At 38.8% G+C, this 21,272-nt stretch overlaps 1 protein-coding gene across 1 annotated transcript in view; it reads left to right on the top strand.

Annotated features, from left to right (window-relative positions):
* The first annotated feature begins 10,506 nt into the window (after nt 1-10,506).
* The window catches only part of sema4d (sema domain, immunoglobulin domain (Ig), transmembrane domain (TM) and short cytoplasmic domain, (semaphorin) 4D), a 60,403-nt gene continuing 49,637 nt past the window's right edge, over nt 10,507-21,272 (top strand). Inside the window, exon 1 of the mRNA XM_053478545.1 lies at nt 10,507-10,598. The gene's annotated coding sequence lies outside the window, so the exon portion shown is untranslated. The remainder of the gene's footprint in view (nt 10,599-21,272) is intronic.

Below are 21,272 nucleotides of genomic sequence, written 5' to 3'. Positions count from 1 at the left end.
GCACTGGAGACTCCTTCCAAAAATGTTTGATTATGACTAGACTATGATGTGTAATAAGGTATGCGTAATAAAATGGGATAAAGTAATAAAAGCGAAATGATAGACCTCTATTTTAAAATAACTTAAAATGTTTTACAAAGAAAGAGAGAAAGATAGGGAGAGAGAGAAAGTAAGAGAGAAGGAAAAAAGTGAATATTTATTCTATAATAAAAAGCGAAGCAGTCTGGGACACTTGCTGGAGATTTGTTGTTGATAAATAAATAAATAAATAAATAAATAAATATAATTATTCATAAAGAATTTATTCTCTTGACAGAATTAAAAATGATGAGATCATTATATAATAAATAATTATATATAATCAATTATATTCATTTGTATCATAAACTGATCATAATGAGAAAAAAAAAAGGTCAGTGAAATTTCCGAAGGCACACTAAATGATATAAGAATAAAACAAAAGAACACAACACAACAATTAGAAATAAAAAAAAAAAGTAAAAGTAAAATAAAACTCCAGCCATCCTGTAACCACTGAAACCCAAAACCCACATGAAACACATCGCCGGTGCCGACTCCATTGTTAAGGATTTAAATATAAGAAAGGGTTTTTTATTAGGTAAAAAGAAAATCAGGTCTGAATGGAATAAATAAGTTACACAAAGCATCAAGTGATCAGGAAGTGGGTCATGGGGAACAAACACACACACACACACACACACACACACACATTTTTAAAGAGTCTCCTGTTCAGAACTGGCTCTGAGTTTCAGTCTTCTGCTCAACACCTTGGATACGTGTAGACAAGTGGTACTAAAATTAGCTTGTCAGCATAACTCATACACCCATACACACACACACACACCCACACACACACATTGGGGAACGAAGGAGGGATAGTAAACAGAAGCTATTTGTTTGTATGTTTCTTTTGCGCGATAGAGAGAGATGTCGTTGAAACTAAACCTGCTATGAAGCTCTGACACTGGAGACTCCTTCCGTACGAGTCAAATAAACAGCTCTGTTGTTGTTGCTATAGACAAAACAACTTACATTTGAACTACATTTGATTTACAGACAAAGCTGCTGTTTAGAAAAAAACTAAATCGGCGTCTTCTTAACGAGTGCTGGAGTATAAAGTTGATCGCGTTCCTGGATTTCGATATTCGTCTCTCACCTCGGAGTCGCCTTCAAACCCGACCTCAGGACCTCGCATCACCTGTCTGTACTGGAAATAGAAGACGTAGATTCCTTCATTTAATTCCCAGACTGTGCTCCTGCGGGTCCGGGCCAGTCTAATTTCCGTAACACGTCTGTAACACGTCTCATTCGACCCCTTATATTATGAAACGAAATGAAATTAAATGTCAACGTGAGGCAGCACATGCGAGACTGAGAACCGCAGGTCTAATTATTATAAAGCCAGCAATCGTTAAATCGAGTCTGGTCTCATAGGACATTCCTCAGTCACCTGCTTCCTCTTACAAACACACACACACACACAGGCACATACTGTACTGTACGCACACACACAGCTGCTCTCTCTGATGCGTTCCTGTGGAGATGCTATCAGCGCTAACGGCTAACAGGAGGCGTATTGGCAGTAAAGTCGAGGCTGCGATTAACTGGAGCTTTGAGGTTGTCATGATAAAGCCACTGGCATAGCTTAATAACGAGCGGTGGCTGAGATCTGCGCTACTGCTACAGTATGAGCACTCGCCAGGCCTCAGCCAGGCCTCCTGTGCAGGATGAATGCGGGTAGAACGTGGTTAGGATTTTTTCTTTTTTTTTTTTTTAAAGTATTTAAGAAGTTCTAAGGTTAGAAAATTGCAAAAAGATCTGGTTTGAAAAAATGTGTATAATTAAGTATTAAAATGTTGCTCACATGAAGTAGTGTTAATGTTCTTGGAACCAAAGCACGTTGTATTATTAACGTCGTGGGAATGTTACGTAGAACCGTAAATGCAAACGCAAATGTTAAATGTCGACGTAATGTTGGAAGCTACTTTACTTTTGAATTCATGGACGATTTACAGAAAAGTAAAAGTAACACAGTTACCTCCAGGGTCCAGGTTCCAGGTTTGATTCCCACCTCAGGGTCTGTGTGCATGGAGCTTAAATGTTCTCCACGTCCTTGGTGGGTTTCCTCCGGGTACTCCGGTTTCCTCCCATAGTCCAAAGAGAAGCAGATTAGGATGGTGTTTCCAAATGTGTGTGTGTGTCCTGTGATGGATTGGCACCCCATCCAGGGTGTACCCCTACTATAAATGGAGGTTTTCACTGTTCATTCTTAAAAAAAAAAATCTTTGTCCATATGAAAACCCAAAACACGCTGTCAAGAGCTTGGTAAAGCAACATTGCTAAATTTATATTACTTGGTACATCACACCCCAATGTACTGCATGAAACGACACAGGGAGGTGCGCGGCAAAAACTGTCCTAATGTCTATACTGGAACCTGAGTTCCTACAGTAAATACGCTACCTGGCCAAAAGAAAGTTGCACACTTTAAGAATTCATTATCTTTGATTAGTTGGGCCAGTTCATGTCCTGGAATATGGAGGAAAAAAAACCCTCCATAGATGTGATACCTGGTGATTCAGTACATTCAGGTCGTCGCCTGACTTCATTTTATTGCGCCATAACGTTACTGAGTCGAGACCTGAGTAACTGATCAACTCCAGATCATAACACTGTCTCCAGAGGCTTGTACAGTGGACACTATGCATGATGGGAGCATCGCTTCATGTCCTTCCCTTCTCACCCTGACACGCCCATCACTCTGGAATAGGACTCAGTCTGGACTCATCAGGTCACATGACCTTTCTCCATCGCTCCAAAGTCCAATCTTTATGCTCTCTCCAAACTGAAGCCTTTTTTTCTCGTCTCACTACCATGTGGTTTTCTTATGGACACACAGCTGTTTTGTCTCAATCCTGTGAGTTCTCATCACATTGTGTGTGTGTATGGAAATTCTCTTACATTCACTATTAAACAGCTCTGGCTTTTCTGCCTTTTACTGTTAATGCAACTTCACCAAGTGTTGAACTTAATGCACTATCCTTCCAGGTTCTGATAATATGTCGAAGGGTTTTTTATCCAGTCCCAGTCACTTCAAATCTCCTTAGTTGTTTTTCGCTTTTTGCTCGACGCAGCCCAATAATTTGACCCTTCTGAACTTTTTGCGACCAGGCAGTGTATCTTCACCTTGGAAGTTTTAGACTTATTTACGTGTGATTGAAAGGCCAACACTCAAAAACACCTTCAATAGAAATCAGCCACCAAAAAATATTAATCTTATATAATATTTATATCTTATAATAAAAAAAGCATAGATAACAACTGTTGAAGAGTGTATACATTTTTTGGGCCCCACTGTGTACTATAATTATAATATAGTAAATAATATTGTAAATGTAAAATAATTAAATGGATGTCTATTTTTTTTTTTTATGTTGCTCCGGCATATCAATTTCACATATTGATAAATAGACATATCTTGTTTATTATGGTTATATAATATGCCAGTACAGTGCATGTGTGTTTGTAGTACGTCTGCTTTACATACGCAGTATAATGATACAATATCATTTGACCCCACCTAAGAGTTATTCACTATCAGTACAGCAGTGTGTACTCTGTAGCAAAGCCCTGAAATAAAATTTACGATATGTACGATCCGGCCTGAACCACAGCCTTAAAAGCAAACAGAGACTGTCTAAATGGAGAGCTACTGGGGTCAAAGTGTTTTTTATAAAACATTCTTAGGATCAAGGGGATCAGGAGATAACAGGAGATTACACAAATGGAGAAACAGAGAGAGAGAGAGAGAGAGAGAGAGAGATGGACTGATAGTCTTTAAAGCGTACAGATGTTAGGAAAATGTTTGAGATCTTTAAACTTTATGCTCAAACATTCCCATGAAAAAAATATCTATATATATAAAATATCTATTAATAAAATCTTGTGTTGTAATTTCGCTATCTTCTTTTAATCTCTTGACTGTTACTATGGTTACGTTTTCTATTTATAGATTGCTATTTTGCTTTTATTCCTGCAACTATTATTTACTTTAATTTAATTAAATTGTATGTTTTTTATGCATTGTACCGTAACTAGAATTAAGACAGTACAAAGGCTTAGTGGTTAACACTGTCGCCTTGCACCTTCAGGGTCTGAGTTCGATTCCCGCCTCTGTGTGCATGGAGTTCGTTTACCACCACAAACCGATCATTTCTGTGATCCTTTTCAAGCCATTCTCGCACCAAAGCCAAAATCTCTCCATATTGATGCAACGGTCCAACAGTTCCTTTTTCCTGATGGAGAAAATCTGATTGTATTGTAACTTTCTGAATATTCCTAAAGCTTGATGCCAGAAAAGTGTATAAAACATTCACAAGCTTAACCTTGTGATCTCAGAAATCTTGTAAACATGAGCCAATGAAGAAAAAAAAAAAAACAGAACGAGGGAGTAGAATGGTGTCTCTTTTTTCCTGTAATAAAAAAATATAACTTTTTTATTATCATGGATCAGATACACAAGACCAAGTGCCAAAAGTTATTACACAATCAAGTGGGCAGCTCAGCGGTTAAACTACTGATCAGAAGGTTGCCAGTTCAAATCCCAGCACTGCCAAGCAAGGCCAAGATGCTGAGCCCTTGAGCAAATCTCATTTATCTTTCAGACTGCTTATCTTGTGTACATGGTCATGGAGGGCCAGGAGTCTATCCCAGGAGACTTAGGCCATGAGGCGGGGTACACCCTGGACAGTTGTCCAATATACTCTCTGGATTAGGGCGTCAACCAAATGGTGTAAATAATGCAACAAAGACAGACAGGCTAGCTAACGGAAGGTAAACTAGCTACTAATAATAAGTGCTGTATTTTTGCTTAAGTTTTAAATAATTAAGCATTTTGATTGCGTTTCATAAAAACTTTTTACAGCCGTTCCTCACAGACACTCGAAGGAGTCTGTCACCTTCCATCTCTCTCTCGCTCTCTCCTTCAGTCTATGAATTCATTCTTCTGTCTTTCTGTCTCTCAGGATGGTGAGACAAAGCCGGCTCTGTCCCGCCTGACCTCCGCTGCTTTGCTTTCGATTCACTTCACTATTAGCAGAAATATCACATAACCTTTGACCTTCAGGACAAAGAGCTCTTCATGGCATGCCTGTTTTCATTTGTGAAAAAGAAGAAAAAGACTAATGTTTATTTGTTCTCTCTCTCTCTCTCTCTCTCTCTCTCTCTCTTTCTCTAGCTTTTTTTACCTGGTTGCAGATTTCTCAATTATGTCACTGTCTGTATTTCTGCTGACTTTGTGTTTTCCCCACAACGGCAATGAGCGTCAGTCAGTAAGCCCTTCTGCAAAAAGAAATGCAAATAAAATGGAACTGAAACAGCATTTCTGTTATTTGAAACTTGCATATAAATTATACCATGCATTTTATTTAATCACACATCCCGAAAAAACGATCTGAATGAAAAACATCCCATGTCCATGACCTGGTTACAGATCCAATAACACGCTGAATACGATCTTCAGAAGCATCATTGTCATCCTACTTTTCCAGACTTTTTCCATCCGCTGTTGGAAGATGGATCAACTCGCAGCGTCCGATCTATAATTATGTGGCAAAAACCCTGTCAGGTTGATTTTCTCTTTCGCTCTCGGTCTGCTCCAAATAAAAGAGTCAAGAGAGGTTCATTGGCTTGTAATGGTTTGCGCATGCAGCGTAGGACATTAAAGCGAATGCACGGAGGGGGTTTAAAAAAAAATTATAATTCCATCATGTTAATATGGCGAAAGAACAATTTAGAGAAAATCAGGACTAATTATTCAGCTTTGGTTTGAATAGTGTTTGAATATTGTGCTACGGCACAGTTTAATTCTTAAATCTGATTGGCTATCACCACATAAAAGTCTTTATGGTTTTGGGTGGATTTTAACACAATCTAAATGTTTTTAAGAAACTTTCTGAGAAATTTCAAATAATGCTGATGAAGAAATGTTTATTGCTGTTTATTGACGCTATAATAGAAACTAGTTTTTTTATGGATGTGTTACGACACCAAATCCACATTAATAAAGACATGGTTTTGTCTGTACATTGATCAGGACTCACTCTTTCAATGATATCTTTACTTTTTTTATATTGGAGGACCTAAAACCAGACAGAAGATTTTTTGTCTGGACATCCGTCTGTCTGTGTGTCTGTCTGTCTGTCCGCCCAGAATTTTGTCATAACTGGCTAGACAAAGTTTACTGAAACTTTTGCAATACTCTAAGTACAATCTTTCAGTAAATTCTGTCCAGGGAGTGTGTTTAGCCGCCGATGAAAGAAGGACAACTTGGTGTAAACAAGGCGTACGATACTCAACCTTACAGAATGTGATTTCTTTGTATTAATAAGTTAGACAGAGACTTCTGCTGTACAGAAAGACAGACAGATAGACGTGTACGTGGGCTTCAACCTGAAATAATAATAATAATAATAATAATAATAATATCACTAATTACATTAAAGCTCAGCAGATTATTTTTAGCTTTAACCTTTTTCCTGAAACTCATTTCCCGCCAACGCGTACTAACGCTAGTGTAACAATAAACCGATAGTTGATACACAATAAAGTCACAGGCTAGAATATTTAGTTCGACGCCTCTAGCTTGGATTATGACGCACAATGTGGTGGCTGATTCTATCGACAAATTCAATCCTGAATATTCAATTACTGTATGATGCACCTTCCCCATGTGTTCCAGTGACCTCTAATCACATTTATTCATTTTATATTTATGTATTTTTTTACTAACATGATTTTTTTGCATTTTGTGTCCTCCTGCATCACACACCCTCATCGTGCATTATTTTCCAATAACACGATACCCAAAGTGTGTGCGCTGACTGCCTTCATTGAATTTGACTGTTAAATGTATGTAGATTTGATTTCCTTCTAACTGTAACCTAATCTCTCTCGCGGCTTAGAATGAAGCCAAACAGCTCTTTATTTGACCTACAGCTCCAGGCACTTCACCTTTCTACCTTTCCACCTTTCTGATTGCAGTTGTTCTTTCTTTCTCTCCCTCCCCCTCTTCATTCACCACACTCAAACCTGAGAGGGGGGTGGGAATTTGAATTAGGGTTGCCAGATTGTGCTTTTGTGCTTATCTTATGACATTTCTTTGATCATTGGCTTTTTAAAAATTGCAATGGGTTTGTATGAATAAATGAATATTTGTCTACACTCACTCATTCATCGTCTTTACCGCTTAATCTATATTACATTTCTTTCTTCTTTTTTTTATATCTAAATCCTAGTAATAATAGGACTCCAAGTGTCTAGCAGCGTATGTTCTTTTTATTTGTACACAGATAAGTTAGTGGTACGTTGGCTTGGTTAGCACCTTTAACCTCCAGGGTCTGGGTTCGAATCCCAGAACCTGTGACACAACCTGTGTGCATGGAGTTTGCATGTTCTTCCCTTGTTTGGTGGGTTTCTTCCAGGTGATCTGGTTTCCTCCCACAGACCAAAGACATGCAGATTAGGCGTTTCCAATTGCCCGTAGTGCATGAATTGTGTGGGAAGTGTGTCAGTTTGTAGTGCATGAATTGTGTTAAAAGTGTGTATTTATGTGTGTGTGCCTTGTGATGAATTGGCACCCTGTCCAGGGTGTACCCTGCCTCATGCCCAAAGTGTCCTGGGATAGGCTTCAGGCCCCTGTATAGAAGATTAAGCGGTATAGAAGATGATTGAGTAAATCAGAGTACACAAATATTCATCCATTCATTCGTTCGTTCATCATCTCACAGGGGCCTGGAGCTTATCCCAGTAGACTTGAGATGGGGTACAGCCTGGAAAAGGTGCCAATCTATCACAGGGCACACACACATTCACACGCTAATAAACTTCATTTGTTTTCTTTTTTTCAGATTGGAACAGACCGTTCTTTAAGCATGTGGAGAAGTGACATTTCCAAAACATTTCAGATTTTCAAGAAGGCTGGATTGTTAGCCAGTCTGAGGGTGAACTCTCCCAGAGGCGAATAGCTAGGAATCTTGACCTCTCTTTTTCCACTGTTCAGTTCCAATGAAAAGGGTAAAACTGTAACAAAGTCAAGACCTGGTCAGCCTGTGCCTTCTGAAAGACATCTTCATGTTGTTTAAAGATCTGTTGAGAACAATCCTTTCATTCTATGTCCAAGAGAGTTGCTCCTAAAGCCGCTAATCTGAATGTCTAAAAGTATTAAAAATGTATGAATACCTACACTTTACTTGTTACATTTTAACACATTTTTATGCATAGATTTGATCAGTATTCTATTCTATTTTATTATATTCTAGTCTAGTCACTTCAAGTATATATGTGAAGGTTGAATGGTTAAATAACTTTTACAATTCCCCTTTATGATTTATAAATTAGTTTATCTATATATCTGTGTCTGTCTGTCTGTCTGTCTGTCTATCTATCTATCTATCTATCTATCTATCTATCTATCTATCTGTCTATCTGTCTGTCTGTTTCTGTTTAACTAATAATACTCATCTGTGCATTCCAGGATTGGGGCTCCTTTTTTTGGCCCCCAAAAAAGGCTCTAAAACTTGAGAAATATGTAGTTTTATTCTAAAGGGTATGAAAAGGCATTACAATTTAATTGCAGTTTTTGAACACACAATGGTGCTTTATACAGTATCTCTGGATTATAAAGAACAGCCAAATTATTATTATTACAGTATATGCATTATTAGTAGCAATTACCAGTTCTCACATTGAAAGAAAGGGCCTAAAAAATGTATCAACAAAAAATATGAGGAAACTGTAAAATATTTGCTGTTCACATATTTCTAATTATTAACAGTTAAAAGGCAGATTCCAAGTACCCAGGTACCACCAGAGGCCAATATATACATAAAAACCTGTTTCCACAAGGACATCTGATTCACTTACATACCAACCAAAAAAATAAAAAATTAAAGTGCTTTTCAGAGGAACTATGTGCAAAATAAAACCAAAGGTAAAACCAAATGTTTTTTTTTGCATTGATGTGAGATCTATCAAAGATCTCATACTTAAAACATGCTTTTCCACAAAACATCCACATTCACTCAACATGTTTTACTCAAACACTTTTTTCTGAAAACTTTAGCATTATCGAAATATAATGTCCTTAATCAAGCCGAAAGACAAAGAAGAAGAAGAAGAAAAAGTCCTTACTGTCTGTATTTAATTAATATAGATGCTAGTTAGCCATATTTTATCAGTACACGAAAACAAAGAAAAATCTTGTTTATCTATTTGAACAATAAAACCGATTGTTTCCTGAGATGAGTAAATACATTTCTGAACAATTGAAAAAGTGTAAAAATTCATCAAGAATATAATAACAAGAGTAACTTAAGAACGGCCTGGTGGCTTAGCATTCGTTCATTTTTCATACAACACAGAACTGAGCTCTGCAATTTACTGGACATTTATCATTTCTAAACGTGTTAAAAGTCATCTGAGGTGGGCAGTGCAAAAAAATGGATCACCTCATCTACACACTGGATTGGAGAAACCCCAGGTAAATGTGAGTTGTTTCTAGGAGATATACAGTAAAACATGTTAGGTGGTTTGTAAAGAAACCTATTAGTGCCACAAGTATCGTACTGTTTTGTAATAAGAATAAAATACTACATTTATTTAATTAAGCATGTTTTAATTAATCTGGTAGAATATACTGTAGCTATAATACACATAAAATATAATAACACTGTCACTTTGCACCTCTATGGTCCGGGTTCGATTCACACTTCAGGTCTGTGTGCATGAAGTTTGCATGTTCTCCCTGTGCTTGGTGGGTTTCCTCCGGTTACTCCGGTTTCCTCCCACAGTAAAAAAACATGCAGATCAGGATGCTAATTGACATTCCCAAATTTACCATAGTGTGTGTGTGTGTGTGTGCGCCCTACGACGAATTGGCACCCCGTCCAGGGTGTACCTCGCCTCCTGTTCTAAGTCTTCTGTGATAGGCTCCAAGCCACCTTGTATGCAGGATAAAGTGGTTTAGATGATAATTGAGTGAGTAACTGAAGGTTCACCTTGCAGTTCCGCGATCCGGGTTTGATTCAAGCTTCTGGGTCTGTGTGTGTGAAGTTTGCATGTTCTCCCTGTGCTTGGTGGGTTTCCTTCATGCACTCCAGTTCAAAGACATGCATATTAGGCTAACTGGTGTGCCCATAGTGTGTGAAAGAGCTTGTGTGTGCCCTGTGGTGGATTGGCACCCCAGCCAGTGTGTACCCCGCCTCGTGCCCAAAGTGCGTATACAGGATAAAGTGGTATAGAAGATAAGTGAGTGATGCCCAGTTATGGAACCAGACATGGGTCACCTTTTCATGTCCCAATCTTGCACACATTTTCTAATCAGATGAGGAGAAGAAAAAAAAGAGAAGAAAGAAATTCACCATCATGTGTTAGATTTATGTCCAATCTGGCAACCCTGGTTTGAATCCACTCCGCCATGCTGAGTCGCTCGCTCGCGCTAACTTGTCACGCTTACGCCAAGGGAGCGCGAGCCGTTTTAAATCGCCAGTGGATATCGGAAAACGCGTTTTAATCACCAGGTTAGTGACGATATTTATGGCTTATTTAAGATTTTATTCTAGCGTGGGTTTTTGGCTTGTATTGTTTGTACTGTTTCTGATGTATTTCAGTTTTTATAAATAACTTGAGGAGGAGCTGCGCGCGAGCTGGTGTTAGTTGGACTTTGAGCTCGCGTGCACTTGTTACTGACTGGGTGCTCACGCGCAGCGTTTTTTTTTTTAATTAAACGGTTTTCATTTTATTTCTTTCTTTATTTTCGCGACATTAATATAGATATAGCGACATTAATATAGAAATAGGCTGCAGTAAAGACCAGTTTGTGTACGGTTTATTAATTCAGAACTGTGTTTGTAGTATCTCGGGGTGATTTTTCTCTCTCCTGAGGTATTTTCGGTTGCCATAACAACAGTTATGTGTCTCAACTAGCTAACTGGCTAATACAGTTTTTTTTTCCTGAGGTAATGTAAAATTCGGATGATTTTTCGATTTTTTTTCTGGTTTTAGGGATATTTTTGCGTCAGTTTATTGTTTAAAACCATTGACTATCCTTCTGTCCGGGATTTAAAGGTCATTCAGGGTGTTTTTCACATAAATTACCGACCCCTTTATTGAAACTAGTACAAAAGGCTCTGTGTCAGGAGTGTGTGTGTGCGCGCTGGGGTAGTGTGAGTGCTCAAGGTGTGTGTTTAGAGGGCTTTAACTCGAACTGAAAGCAATTCAACCTGTGAGGAAAGTCAGACTCGTCCAAAAGCGTGGACAAGTGCAAAGTCCTGTGGCGTAAGAGGAATAAAACACATCAGAGTGAGTGTCAGTATAGGAAAATAATACTGTTTTACGACACCATGTCCTGTAAATGAGTTTAACAAGGCCGTGAGCGTCTCCAGTTTGTCGTGTTATAACCTGTTTACGTGACGAATACTGCAAAACAGACGCATCTGGTTCATCTTTCCATCTGTCTTCTGGGTCATGTCAGATATTACTAATGCCAAACCAACCAGGGGTCTGTGTCATCTCTAAACTTTCATTTCAAGGTTTGCATTTCTGCCATGCAGGAGCGTGTCTGGACGAGAAGAACAAACTCACAGACATGACCAGAACATCGCACCTGAGTCCTTTACGTGTTATCCGTATTCTATGGTTTATTTGACATCTGCGATGGACCAGAAACCAGGAATCGGAAAACATGTCTGTTTCTGTTTGTGAAGCCTAATGCAGGAGTGCCGGAATTGGCTACGACTAAATATCTGTAAAATCCTGGGAAAATTTTGGTGAAAAAAAAAAAGAAACGTTACCCAAAGGATAACCATTAGACACTTGCATGGTCGAGTCAGGTTTAGTTTTTCCTTGCGGAAAAAAAAGAAGTCAGATCTATTATAAAACATTCAGGATGTGGTGTTGTAGGAAACTAATCAATAACAAGGTGGTTTGTTGTGATTGATTTTTCTCCAATAACCTGATGTGTTTCCTTCCACTAATACCACAACATTTTGTGGTGCATTAGGACCCCAGGATCATTTCCAAGAACACTTAATAGACCAAAGTCTAGTTCGTGTTGATCAGTGAGAACACAATCGTTCCGGGAACCGTCCCCGAGTTCGCTATAAAAGCTGGTTCCAGACATGGATCTAATCAAAATCTAAATGTGGAGGCCAGTCGTACCTGACAATTGAAGTAGATCGCTGTTTAGACGCAAAGTCATCAGTGCCATCTGCCCCCTCCGAAATCTCTGCCAATTTTATCCTATGGCCTACACAGCCATGGTTGTAAAATGGGAAGGCACGCAAGAGCGTCGCTCTTGACAATTTTTTTTCACGAAATGTCAGTAATATCAGGCATAGCGCGAAAGGTAATTTTCTCGTTTTCTTCTTCTCTTGTGTTTAACGGCAGCCGGTAAACCAATTTTAAGCCATCTGCAGTATCGGAAAGAGTAAATACCCAAGCGTATTCAAGAACCGAGAGCGAAAATAATGTGAACGCTGGCCAGCAGGGGAGTGGGGAGGGCAGAGCAATCATTTCTGTGGATGGTACAAAAAGCGCTGACACTGGAGACTCCTTTTATACACGTCTTGAAAAAAATTCTTTAACATGTTGTGGTTATTATTTGGGACCTTTTTAAGACCTTAATAACCTGAAGGTTATTTAACTTATAAGATTAAAACTTTTAAAGACATCTGACCAGTTTTAACTTTTGATATGTTCAGGATCCACTTAACTTGTCCCAGGGATGAATTTGCATATTTTCCAAGGAAAAGTCCATGGAACTCATCAGCGTGTGAGTTTCCAAAGGAAAAAAAAGACAAGAGAGAGAGAGAAAAAAAGCTTGAGCTCAAGCTTGATTTTTATCTCGTTTTTCCAAGTTGGAAATTTGATTCGGGATTCGGCCTATGCCGTCTGGTTCCTGCTTTATTCACCGGATGATTCGTTCTTATTCACGGCCCTTGACCCTTTGTTCCATTCATCGTTCTAGTCACTTGAAAGTTAATTAGAGCGCATGCCATTGTGCTCGTCTTTCCACATCGAGTTCACGTCCCTCGGATTCCCCTCCCGAGGCGGTTTATTTTGATGAGGCGAGGCCTGTGTTTTAATGTCAATAGCATGTCCTTGACTTAGTTTTTTACGTTTTTTATTTTCACACAGAGGCAATGTAACGTGTCTCATGTTATCCAGAACGCTAGCAGCCAAAAGGACGCCTGGTATACCATTAACTCAACACGACAACATCGACTAGCTAATCGATGATCACAGCTGGTTTCAGGTCACTGGAGTTTTACTGAGAGGATGAAGAATACTTTATGATGTTGGTTAATAGGATTGAAACATTGTGGTGAGATTTTACAAAAGAAGGAGTCTCTAGTTTCTGTGTTTGTTCTGCTAGTTTTTTATGTTCTGAAAAGGCCACTCAGGTTGGTGTAGTTTTTGTCCATGGCTCAAACAGACCTGTCCCCCCCCTTTTTTTTTTTGATTTACATTTCTGTATGCTCTGTTAAGTAGTTAACCATTAGCCTTAGAATCTATGAGATAGTGTTTCACACAAATCCAGGGTAAAAACCCCCACGATGGACTCAACACACCTTCTCAAAGGTTGCCAGTGGTGTTAATTTCTAACAATCTAACAATCCCAACCACACGAAGAGGTGGGAAAAGGATAATACACAAGTAGTCCTGTAACAGGAAGCAGGTAAGTAGAACATTTGGTGCACAAGTGTGAAAGTTCAGATCAAAATGTATTGTGCTGTTTTTGTTAGTTAAATTCATCACAGCTAACAAACTAAACCTTTTAGTTTTAGGTTACACCAAATTTTTTTTTTTTGCGCAAAATAGTACCGACTTCCAAAAAAGTAATGTCAGTGTATTTTTTAAAAATAATTAACTAGGATTTGGTTAAATATCAGGAGTAGATGTACATTTCAGGTTAGTCACAGGCAGGTTTTAAGTTTCAATCGTGGCTCAGAACAAATACCGGGATCATTAAAGGGGTCATATCAAACTCCTTCTTAACAAGTTAACATTTAGTCTTAGTGGTGTTTTCAGCTGAGATATATTTCAGATTATCCTTCTTTTTCACTCCTCTTTCAGATGCACTGTTTATAGATGCATAGCTATTTTTAAACGCATAGGCGCTTCCACCCTCAATCTGCCCTGTCCCTTTGTGAATGTGCATTTTCCTAGCTAATCAGAACACACCCTAAAAATGGTGTTTATGATTTGAGGAGTGATGATGCCAATTGTCATCTCTCTCCACCCTCTTTTTATTTTTATCCTGTAATGATGTCATATAAAAGTAGAAAATTTAACACACATTTTTTGTTAAAAACGATTGGGTTTAATCAGACTGTAATCAGTCTGTAAAATCAAGGTGGGATGTTTCTGTAAAGGGGCGTCATCACACCATTTCGATCCACCAGTAATCACGTGTTAATAAAAAATTATCTCAACGAAAAAAAGGGCACAGCGAGCTGAGCCCTGCTCCAGAGTCAGTTTAGGCGAATACGATCAGGTGAGAGCGACTTAACTCTCCTTTCTCTCACTTTATTTAGCCAGGAAAAGGCACAAGTTCAGTGTCTCTTTCTCTACTGAATAGAGGCGGGCTTTGTGTCACTTTGCCAGCGTCTTTTAGTGTGTGTACAGAGAGTAGTGGGAACAGCAGCGATGAGACAGGTGTGTGCCCTTATTCTGTTACAATGCTGGAAAGTACCCGCTGCTCTAAAGATGCCCCGTTGTCCTCGCTCCAGGGCCAGCCGCATCCATTATTAGACAAATTACAAACCTCAACGTAGGGAACCACAAAGGCCGGTTTCAGCGTTTAGCTTGTAACAACGCGTTTGGCAAAACTCCTCAGACCACGTGGTTATTAAAGTTTAGCTGTTCCTAAACGGTTTTAAGCTCTGTTAGACTTTCACATTTTTGTAATGCTACACCATGAAATATATGCAGAGTGTTTGTTGTTAGCAGGAAGCTATTGTTCATGCACATTTTGTTCAACGTGTAACGTCACCACAGCAGGTTTTAATACGCAATCAGCTTCTCGTCCCAAGTGAGACTTCAGGTGAAGGATGCTAGAGCTCTGTGTTCAGGACTTCAGGTTTTTTTTGTTTGTTTGTTTGTTTGTTTGTTTGTTTGTCCTCCCCTGAATTTTTTTTAGTTGCCCCATATTTATTTTGCACATCAGCAGGTCACAAAAGTTCAAAAGTGTGTTTTACGATTTTATTGTATAATTTAGCTAATTTAATTTCTTTCAACAAAAACAATTGTGCAGTAAAAAAAAAAAAAAGCTTTGTAGAAAAACAAAAAAACATTTTGTGGTGACGTGAGGTTTTTGTACACCGAATCTTGTCTTTTCTTCACAGGGTGCGATTATTTTTGTTTTAATTTAGCAGCAAGTTTTATTTGTTTTATTTGAGTTTTTATTACAGCGCAACAATTTGACAATGTCATCAGCGCTAATTCTCGTGTAGAGAACTTGAAATGTCTTGCAAAAAGGGTTTAATATCACCCAGAATTATGGTAACATTTCATTTAAATTTATTTATGCTACAGAAAACTACCATTTAGTACACTGGTTGTTTAAATGAATTTATTTTTATGCAAAGTCAGCGTAGAGATTACAGGATTGTAATTTATTTATCCTTTATTTAAAGCTGTTTTGATTTCTTTGTTGATAAATACTCTTATCTTTGTTGGCTTGCCGTACACTGCTCAGGCCAGGTTTTTCCTCTAATAACAAGCAATTTTAGAGAGAGAGAGATTGACAGCGAGCGAAAGAGAGAGCGATCATGTGATCAAACATTGAGTTTCCAGAGCTGTGCCATTTTTATTATTATTATAATAACCTTTTTGTTTTAATGCTGTTTTTTTTTTTTTTTTTTTTTTTTTTTAAACCAAGGATTAGGACGAGGCGAGAGAAAAAAAAATCATCCAGCGCGATCAATGAGAGCCAGGTTACCATGACAACGCTGGATAGTAAAAACGTTATTATGATATTTTTAGATAGATCTCCGCCCTAGATGAAATCAGACTAATGGAGAAAAATATACCTTGTGCATATAAGATGTAAAGAATGTTTTGGGCTATTTTCTTTTTTTTTCCTTTTTTTTTCTGAGTCGACTCACAATGATGAGATTTTGGCATGAGGAGGAAAGATCGCAGTGGTCCATGGGAACGTCTGCTTTCCAAACAGCGAGTTTGTGTAAAAAGCAGTAGAGATAAGGGCTACATGAGTGCCTGTTTACCCAACTGTAATGCCAACCTTCTGGAAGTTTTTACCACAGCTTCAGCTGTTACATAAGTAAACAGTTTAACGAGCTCCGTTAGAAGCACGAGGCCTACACAGATGCATTCTGGGATCCCACTCCACGTCCAGTGCCATTAGGAACATCATGAATTTTTTAACTCAAAAGACTTGGCCTTGTTTCAGCACTGATTGGGTTACGAGTCCTGGAAAAGAAGTCTGATTTGATTAGATTTGAAGGAATCTCTAAACCAACGTATGGGCTTCAAGACTTCATGCTCGCATGACACACTCGTCTGTCCGAGCTCCACGGACGGGGTTAAATCAGATTAAATTAAGTCAGATTAAACAATAGATTTTTATGTGTCGTTGTCTACTAATCTACTTTTATGATTTGTTCCTTTTACGTGGAAACACTACTCCTGAAGCGAGTCTTTAATGGCAGTAGCTTATTTAAATTCTCCATTCTGTAATGTAAATAATTAATGCATGACACCAGATGACTCATTCTAAATGAGGGCACTTTTACAGATGTTATTGTTTCCATAGTAACAGTAGATCCTACATATAAACAGGTATAAATGTTTTGATATACTCACTTTTTTAAAAATTATTATTCTTTTATGTGATGTTTGTTTAGCATTTATGGAAGGAGTCTCCAGTGCCAGTGCTTATAACTAAATGCTCATGACAGGACTGTCAAGGTTTTTTTCGGTAACATTACAAGCTGCATTATTTTATTTAAGCCTAAGACTTGTAGTAGATATAGACATATTAAAAAATACATTGTGGCATTTTTTTAAATAATGCAAATTATTTAGTTGTGACAAAATCGCTGACAAAATCGCTGTTGAATTAGAGGAACGCTTTGGATGTGTTGTGTTATAATTAACTGTAACTCCGCCCCCATGTGGTTGGTTATTTTTCTATCATAGAACACTCAAAAGTTTTTATTCCTTACTTAGTATGAGCATTATTTAATCTATGACCTTTTATTTATTTATTTAGTCATTCATTAATTTATATCTGTATATCCATAGCACATTTACCAGGTCGTTGAAGAAAGTGCGTCTGGGTGACGCGTCTGGAATTTAAAGTGTTTTTTTGTGAAATGAAAACACTAACAAAACATGGAGCGTCCTTGTGTCATAAAACACTTGGAGAGAGAGAGAAAGACCCCTGGTAGAAAGACCTCCAGGCTATGTTTTAAATCCTCTGATGATACGTGGAATACGGCCTGACATTCGCGCACAGCCCACGATTTATGAGCGACGAATGGAAATTAGATTTTGTGGCTCGTCGTGGGGGGAAAACTCGATGACTTAACCAGAAGTGAGAACTCGCATGGAAATGATGCGTCTGCATTCTTAACACACATCGTGTATATAAACCAAAAAAATAAAGATGGGTTTTTATTGCTCTCATCCTCCTCCTCCCCTGTGTGACGGCATTGCAGGAAAAAGTAAAAAAATCTGTGCCAGAATTACGGTTTGGGTCGACATCGTTTTTGCAACATGAAGACCTAAAAGCGGTGTAGGAGAAGGGGGGAGGAGAGATGACACGACCTGGCCTTGTTTCAACCTGTCTCTTTTGTCACGTAGGACGCATGCGCACACGCAGACTGCCACAATTTATTGACCTGAACTTTAACCCCTGCTAAGAAGACACCGTAGCTAGTTCCACACCCGCAGACACCATTCTCTAAAGCGACCTACAGTACATCTACATTAAAAAACTTTTTTTTTTTTCATTTCTGATTGGTAACAGCTTAATCAGGAGATGTTTGTTTAACATTTTTGTAAGGAGTCTCCAGTGTGAGCAGCTTTGAAACAGTTTTTTTTATCATTAACCTCCCGTGAGAGATGAGAGGCTGATGAGGGAACGCCTAGTCCTAGCTTTACTAATGCAAGTGATTGCAGGAGCTGGATTTGTAGCTGTTCCAGAAAACCGTCGCTAATTAGATCAGGGTGTCGACATGTCAGGCTGCACTCACAGTGTTTTATTCATCACTGGAGCTCATTGCCTGTGCAACAGGGCCATCAATCCTCAATCGAACTGTCCTTAAGGAACTCTAATCATGATGAATTAAATGTCAGATCACGCGTGGTGATAATCGTCTTTTTATTGGCCTGGAAGAGCTGGCCCACGTCTGCGCACAATGCCGCCGCCAAGAGCCGGTCCAGTGGAAATATTTGTGAGCGTGCGCTGGAATGTGTTGTCAACGTTCCACGCTTTCAGCCTTTCCTTTAATAAAAACACGCAGCGCGGTGGATGGGGGTTGGATTAGGAGGACCAGTGTGGACGGGGCAAGCACTTCTGCACAATTGACTTTTTTGACCTGTCATCTAAACGGTGCGTGAACAAAACCGATTCGGAAGCCGTATTCACTCTTCCAGAACGATTTTGCAAGGTTATTGATCTGAATAGAGGTTGTAGCTAATTGCAGAGAATCGGATTTAGGGAAAGCAGGGAATAGAGGACTGGGAATAAAGAATTGGATTGTGGAGGGTTTTTTTCGGGTTCTTTAGGCAGCAGGCGTGTTCAGGCACACCTCGAATCAGTAAGGATTGGTGCGCCTGAGTGTTGAGTCGCATGCAACATAAAAGTAGGGCTTAGCTATCGAATAGTTTAGTAATCCAGTATTCTACGAAAATTTAATCGAGTAAAAGGTCATTATACACAATACAAGGAGCAGCTTAAAGTTGCCTGAGATGAATTAAGTGCCATACATTCTTATTTTAAAGCCTTTTCTTCAGATAAAAAAAAAGGTATTTTAAATGACTTATAGTATCAAAATAAACTAAGGCACACATTAAAATAAATTTTAATTCAATTTTATCGCTCCCTTCTATTTTGCAACAGAATGCTCCCTCCAATGAAAAAAAAAAAACTGTTTGCGTCTTCTTCCGCTTTGTGGATAACGTAAACGCTTCTTCTTCGTCTGTGTTTACTGGCGGCTTGCATCCGGAAGCGCACTGTGTCACGCCAAACAAATAATTGCGCAAAAACACAACGCAAGCTTTCAGTGTTATTTAAAAGAAGCTTCGAGGCAGAAGATTTTGCCTCAATCATTTTTTGCAATCAAAGTACTCGAGGAATCGTCTCAGCCCTACATAAAAGCGATTCAACTGGATGTAATTAGGATGTGAATCAAACGCAGAGAGTTTGGATTTAATTGCACTGCTGCAAATACATTAAGAATTCAAAATGTCTTATTCAATTGAGTTGATTCAGAGTCCAATCACTTTCCCTGTGCTATCGACTTTATTGAACCATGTCCTTTTTCAATCAAATTGATTCAAAGCCTAAACGCCTACACGGAGTGAGATAGTGATTCAACTCTGAATCGCTCCTTTCGAAATAGCCCGTGAATGTGAGTCCGGATCGTATTCATTTTCATTAGACGAGTTCTGCAATTTAATCGTTTTCATGTGACTCAAGTAATACTTTTTAACTTGTTCTCGGTAAACCTACAAATGGTGTAAAATTCACAGATTCCTTAAATATTGCTTCGGAAACACAGTGTGCGCTAGAGTTTTAGACAGAAAAGAGAGATGCGAGGTATAGAAGCACTTGCAGTTTGCACTTTCTCCGTCGTCGTATTCATGGCGTTTTTTTTTTTTTATTTACACTCGTCCGCACCTGCAACCGAATCAAAAGAATCAATTAAGATTTGATTCAGAGCACAAGATTCAGCTGATGCATCGTTTAGGATGATAAGAGCACATTTATCGTGATGGATGTTGGGGAAAGTGTCACGTCATTCCAACCCCACGCTGTTTGACGAGGTCACGTGTGTAGACGTCCCAGGCTTTGTTTTTGCCCCGCCCTCGTTGCAGGTGAAAACACTTCGGGCTGGTGTTTTGAGCTGCAGCTCAAGAACAAAAACAACACAAACATACAAAGTGCACACGGGCCCAGGTAAAGGAGTGTGTGTTCTTGCTGCTTGTTGATATTTTTCAGTGGAGTGTGTAAGAGTAGAGCTACATGGCTGGACAGATCTCTCAACGATTAGTACATTAAAGTACGCGGTAAGATGTTCCACATTTTATTCCTTTCTTTATTTGAGTCGTGATTTCATTATAAGTGCCGATGTTCTGGTCTTGTGATGAAATGATGGAGAGATCAGTCTGTTAATCATAAATGCAGGTTAATGATTCATCATTTATTTTTTACAGTTTTTGGCTGTCTCTCTGTCTCAGTGTCTGTCTTTTCTTTTTGTCTCTCCTTCTGTCAGTCTTGCTTTCTGATTTTTCTCTCTCTATTATCTCTTTCTACATGTTTGTCTCTCTGTATTTCTCTTTCCTTCTTTCTCTGTATCTGTTTCACTATGTCTTATTCTCTTCTTAGGTTTTAGTCTTGACCTTTGTTTATCTCAGTCAGTTTCTCTCTCTTTCTTTCTGGAGTCTCTCTATATCTGTTTATCTCATCGTGTCTCATTCTCTTCATCTCTCTGTTTTCTTTTTCTCTGTTCAGCTCCTTTTTTCAGTATCTGTCTGTCTATACATGTCTGTCCCATTCTTTCAGTCTTGATCTGTTTTTCTCCGTCAGTCTCTCTCTCTCTCTCTCTCTCTCCCTCTATTTCTTACTCTGGAGTGTCTGTCTGTCTCTCTCTCTCTCCCCCCCTCTATTTCTTACTCTGGAGTGTCTGTCTCTCTCTATCTATGTTTTTCTCATCATGTCTGTCTCACCATGTCTCATTCTCTTCGTCTCTCTGTATTTCTCTCTGTTCTCTCTTTCTTCGTCTCAGTATCTGTCTTTCTTCTTCTGTCAGTCTTGATCTGTTTTTTTTTCTGTCAGTGTCTCTCTCGCTGTATCTGGAGTCTGTCTCTTTCTTTATCTCGTTGTCTCACGGTGTCTTCAATTCTCTGTGTGTCTCTCTCTTTCTACATGCCTTTTTTGCTGCATGTTCGACCCTCGCTATCTGTGTCGCTGTCTTTCTCTCTCTCTATCCTTTCTATCCCTG

The sequence above is a fragment of the Clarias gariepinus genome, chromosome 19, assembly GCF_024256425.1.
Source record: "Clarias gariepinus isolate MV-2021 ecotype Netherlands chromosome 19, CGAR_prim_01v2, whole genome shotgun sequence".
NCBI classification, from domain to species: Eukaryota; Metazoa; Chordata; class Actinopteri; order Siluriformes; family Clariidae; genus Clarias; species Clarias gariepinus.
This window is presented reverse-complemented; position numbering and strand designations above follow the sequence as displayed.